This window comes from Dipodomys merriami, unplaced genomic scaffold (genome assembly GCF_024711535.1).
Source record: "Dipodomys merriami isolate MVZ:Mamm:240054 unplaced genomic scaffold, mDipMer1.0.p SCAF_7, whole genome shotgun sequence".
Classification (NCBI taxonomy): domain Eukaryota; kingdom Metazoa; phylum Chordata; class Mammalia; order Rodentia; family Heteromyidae; genus Dipodomys; species Dipodomys merriami.
The window spans coordinates 10808418-10814455 of record NW_027206290.1 but is presented as its reverse complement, the minus strand read 5'-3'; the positions used below and the strand labels follow the sequence as shown (position 1 = coordinate 10814455).

The window sequence follows — 6038 nt, the reverse complement described above, 5'->3', positions numbered from 1 at the left end:
AAAACATACGGATGTCCAGAGTCCATGAGTACTAATGTTATATTGTTCATTAGTTCTTTATAAAAAATCTTGTAAGGGTGATGTACACAGGGATTACAGTTACATAAGTAAGGTAATGAATACATTTCTTGTCCAACATTGTTAGCCCCTCTCTCTTTTTATCCCATTCCCTCTCTCTCTCCTCCCAAGCTGTAAAGTTCATTTCCAACATAGTGTCTTGTGAATATCTCAGTTGCATTGGTTCCCACTTTGTTCTTTTTTTTTTAAATGATAACCAACGTTCATTTATTTGCATTTATTTTATGCTGAATTTATTCCCTTGCCATAAGTTTTGGTTTCTTCAGTTTCTTCTGGGATACCTTTTACTTCTGTGCAACCTCCTCTTCTGGTTTAGGAACAATCTACTCCTTCTCAGTAAGGATCATCTCAGTGTGGCAAGGGGAGCTCATATACGGGTTAATCCTACCATGGGATCTGTTAAATTCGCCCCCTCATCTTGGGTGCTTTGTTTACCTGGATGTGCTCAATGACCAGGGAGTCTACATCTAAACCCTTCCATTCTGCATTACTCTCTGCATTCTTCAGCATGTGCAGTAGAAATTCAGCACTCTTTTTTGGCCACCCACCCTGTGTGCAGCCCCACTGTTTGCCAACTCCACCATTGTAACGCCTGAATGTCACATATTGCTTCTTTAATGTGACATCTTTCAGATACTTGGTCGCTTTTCGGATATGCATACCTTGATGGCCTGTGCTGTTTCTCTGGTGTTCTTAAAGTGAACACGAAGATCTGAACCTCTTGCCTTCCATGATTTTGAGGGGTTTTCTGGGTCTAGAGAGTAGCGGCCCATTTTCACAGGTCACCTCAGGCTGCTTATGCACACTTCGTTCTTTGTCTTACCATTTTGTTGTTTCCCTTCTCTTTCTCAGATCAGATAAATACATAGACACGACATGGTACCAAAATAAAAAACAGTTACAACAGGGGATAAACCAAAGGATGGAAAATGAAGGAAAAAATAAAAACCCACACAGTACATTCTGAAGTTAGATCCTTATATATTACCCTGCACCAGAATCACCTCTAAATGGATCAAAGACCTGGAGGTAAGAGCCGATACCCTGAAAATATTACAGGAAGGGGTAGGTGAAACAATAGGGCTTCTTGCCACAGGCTGAAATTTCCTAAATGAAGATCCAGAAACACAACAAATCGAAGAATGGCTGAACAAATGGGATAACTGCACAGCTTTTGCATGCTAAAAGGACATAGCTAGCAAAATAAATAGAAAACCCACAGATTGGGAGAAGATCTTCAGTAGCTATGCAATAGACAAAGGCCTCCAATTCAAAATAACCTAGAGCTCAAAAATAGTTAAACTGCTCCCAAAACAAATCCTCCAAGAAATAACCACCCCAATAATAAATGGGCTAAAGAATTAAAAAGAGTCTTCTTTGGAGAGGAAATAAGAATAGTCTATAGGCACATGAAGAAATTTTCAACATCTTTGGCCATAAAAGAAATGCAAATCAAAACCACATTGAAATTTCACTTCACCCCAGTTAGTATGGCCATTATCAAAAAAACAAATAATATTAGGTGCTGGTAGGGATGCGACCAGAAGGGAACACTATTACACTGTTGGTGGGAATGTAAACTTGTTCAACCACTCTGGGAAGCAGTATGGAGGTACCTCAAAAGACTAACATAGAGATCTCCTATGATCCAGCAAAACTGCTCTTGGATATTTACCTAAATGATCACAAACAAGGCCACACCATAGCTAGAGGCACAAGTATGTTCATTATATTGTTCATTATAACATTATTTACCATAGCTAAGATATGGAACCAACCCAGATGCCCTTAAGTAAATGAATGGATCAAGAAAATGAGGTATATATAAACAATGTAATACTATGCTTCCATCAGAAAGAATGACATCACCTAATTCATAAGGAATTCAAAAGACTTTGAAAAAAGCCATATTAATCATATTAAGTGAAGTAAGCCAGACCCATAGTTTCCCTCCTTTGTAATAATTGGTAAATGTCTAAGATAGTCCTGGCAGAGGATCACCAAACTCAATAGCTATGTATATATAACCATATAAAATTATGCTAATTGAAATAAATTCCAAGATAAGGAAACAAGAGGGTTTTTGTTTGTTCTTAGGTTTTCTTTTTCTGTATTTTAAATATATATTAGTTCTTTTTAGTATGAATTTTTTTTTTTAAATTGTATTTTATTTTATTTGAGAACATACTGTACAAAGGGGCTACAATTACATGGGCAGGATAATGGATACATTTCTTACCAAGCATTGCAGCCTCCTCCTTTGTTTACCCTTCACTTCCCTTCCCCGCCTCCCCCCTCCCCCCACCCAATTTTACCCCCCTCCCCCCACCCAATTATACCCCCCTCCCCCCCCCACACCGGCATTGTAAAGCTGGTTTTGACATGACATTTTGTACTTCTCATTGTTGCAACAGGTCCACCTGAATCCTTAAACGACTTGTTTGTCCCCATCTCCTCCACATGTTATACTGACATCAAATATAGTGAAAACGGGGGTTACACTGTGGGGGAGGGACATACAAAGCAACAAAGAAATAATCTTATAAATGCATTAGAAATACATGCATGAAAGAAACGAAAACATTAAAATACATATTTAAGGGTTTTAGTATGAATTTTATTTAGTAAAATGTTCTAATAAAATCTTCATTCTAATTATAAAATGTTCAACAATATAAGGTCCCACATCAAATAATACAAAATATCACTTGTAAACATATAGAAATCTCATACTATAGAGTATGTGAGTCACAGAGAAATTTGCCTTAAGCATATGCAGAATAATGTACAATACTCTTTGTGAAATGGCAGACTTTTCAAGCTACATAAAACAAACAATATAATTTATTTCTCCCATTTTCATTGTTCTTATTTCTAAATTATGAGAAAAAATAAGATCAAAGAAAGAATGAATGAAGAGAACTAATATTTAAAAAGAAAGATTTAGCCTAGTTGAATTACTTGCTAGTCTAATTTAACCTATTAATTTTTGGTGACACATTAATTTGTCTAAGGAACTTAGGATGTGAAGGCAAACTGTAACATATAATTATTATTATTACTTGAAAACAATGTATGGGGAATTTCATTTTTAAAGCCTAAATGTGACTGTTTGCTAGTGTGTCTTATAAAGCCTAAGGGGTCTTTTTTTTCTGTGTAAAGGTAAATTACAGCAACTTCAATACCTTTTTCCATAGTGTCTGTACTATTTTACATTCCCGTCAATGTGAAAGAGTTCCTTTTCCTTTATATACTTAACAGCATTTGTTATCATTTAATTTTGTAATAGTCATTCTAACTGGAGTGAGGTGGCATCTCACTGTAGTATTGGTTTTCTTTCTCTGATGGTTAGTGATATTGAATATTTTTCTGTTTATCCATATTTATGAGCTTTCATTCTTTATAGAAGTGTCTGTGAGAACATTTCCCTACTTGAAAATTAGATAAATGTTATTGTTCTTAAGTTTTATGAGTTCCTTATGTATCCTTGATATAAATCCTTTGATGAATTGTTGTTAAAATTTCTCTCCCTATATGATATATCTAATCTATTTCTCAGCATACATACAAAGAAAGTGAAAACAGCATAACAGAAAGAAATATTCACTATTAATAACTAAGGTATGGAATTACAGGAGGTATACATCAAAAGTGGGTAGATAAAGGAAATACATATAAATGCAACAAAATATTATTCAGCCATAAAGAATAATGAACTAGTATCATTTGCAGCCAAATAAATGGAACTAGAGAATATTGTGCAAATTTATTTTTTATAGGTAGAGCTAAAAAAAATCCCAACTTAAATGGAGGATACAAAAATTGAAAAGGGTAAAGGGGTATTAGGTGGATAAAAAAAGATTATGGATTTGATTAATGCATGTTTTAGGCAGGTATAGAACTATTACACTGAATACTTCAATATGCATAATTAATGTATATTAATAAAATAAAGTATTAGGAAAACTCTGTTGCTTAAAATCACCTTATGTTATGTTAGGTGATTTATTTTTTTGTCGGTCGTGGGGCTTTTCTTCTGGGCTGTCCCTCAGCTCTTCAGCTTAAGGCGAGTGCTCAACCCCTTGAGCTACAGCGCCACTCAGGTTGTCAGGCAGTTTATTGGAGATAAGAGTTTCATGGACTTTCCTGCCCTGGCTGGCTTTGAATCGCCATCCTCAGATCTCAGCCTCCTGAGTAGTTAGGATTACAAGCGTGAGCCCAGCTCACCTTATGTTATGAACCCTCCTTTGGGCTTCACTGCTTACTCAATTTTTTCATAAATGGGTTGATCTTTTACCCATTGCTATATATCCATAATTATTACCTGATTATTTTGCTTCCAAGAAGCTATGACTTCTAACTGATCTACTATTACATCAGGAAGTAGCTTTAATCTTTCTAAGCAAGCAGAGACAAAAGCAAGCAGAGATTTTTCTCTACATCTCATGCCTCCCAAGAAATGTGGTCTTCAATTCACAGTAAGTACCCAGTGATCTGGAACCCTTGGGGTGAAATCAATTGCTATTTCCTGGACTCATTAGACTTGAGGCAATTGGGTCATCATGTCCAATTGACAACAGAAAAAATGTTTAGCTTTGAAAAATAAGGGTTTGGATGCCAGTTTTTGGTGTTGGAAAACACTCACCTTTTGAGAAACAAGTTTGTTGTCACATTTAGGTGGGACCAAGCTAAAGGGAATACTACTCCCAACAAATGGGGAATGGATAGGCTCTCTAATGTTCTACACTAGAGAAGGCTATGTTCAAATTTAGTTGTGATAGATATAAATTGTGTAAAAGAGAATTAAAACACTAAAATAATGGAGATAATTTAGGAGGGGAATTAATGAGAAGAAAAGACAAGAAGATAAATGAATAACTATGGAATGTTAAATCCAACCATAATTAAGTAAATACTTCACTATGGGTTCATGGGAGGCAAGTAATCTCTGTGTTTGAACATTTCTGTATCTCAGATCCCTGATCTATATCTATATCAATATGATATTTATACATATATATAGATAGATAGATAGATAGATAGATAGATAGATAGGAGACACTAGTGAGTATGCCATTGGATGAAATTTTAAGTGACAAGCTAGCTTGGAAGATTACTATCCTTATAATAGATATTTTTGTGAATTGTCATATTAGGATCCTGGTTCTAGCATCTTGCTTTTAATTTTTTTTTTTTTGGGTCCGGTCGTGAGGGCTGAACTCTGGGTCTGGGCGCTGTCCCTCAGCTCTTCAGCTCAAAGCTGGTGCTCTAGCACTTGAGCCACAGCGCCACTTCTGGCTTTTTTTCTTTTGCTTATTTGGTGCTGAGGAATCGAACCCAGGGCCTCATGCATGCAAGGCAAGCACTCTACCACTGAGCCACCTTCCCAGCCCCTTGCTTTCACTTTTATGTTGATATGAATCTTTACAAATATAGGTGTGTGGTAGAATACATCGGATACTTTGTTCTTAGTTTGTCTCTATATATTGTTTATAATATGAAAGAACAAGCAATAGTCTCTTTCCTACTGGAAAGATTGAACTTCCTTATTTATGGAAAGATACTCCTTTAAGCCTGTACAAAAATCGAAGGACACTGTACTCTTACTATTATTTGTAATTTATTGCTCATGAATTCTTTCTTGTGACCTGCAAAGCAGGTTTCTATGTATATATTCTGGGCCAGCACTGTACACACACACATTTCGTACCACAAGTGCATTTGGGAAAGGGAATGGTTCCTGCTTTTTTTGTTGTTGTTGTTGTTGCATTTTCTAGTGAAGAAAGGGGATTGGAGAGGGTAAGTAATTGTTTTTTTTAAATTTTAATTTATTTTTTATTGTAAAAATACTGTACAGAGTGGTTACAATTACATGGGCAAGATAATGAGTACATTTCTTATCAAGCATTGTTGCCTCCTCCTTTGTTTCCCCTTCCCATCCCTTCACGTCCTCCCCACCA

At 35.8% G+C, this 6038-nt stretch overlaps 1 pseudogene; it reads right to left on the bottom strand.

Moving 5' to 3' along the window:
* Positions 1 to 311: 311 nt before the first annotated feature.
* Positions 312 to 851, bottom strand: LOC138816670 (large ribosomal subunit protein uL22-like; annotated as a pseudogene).
* Positions 852 to 6038: the final 5187 nt, after the last annotated feature.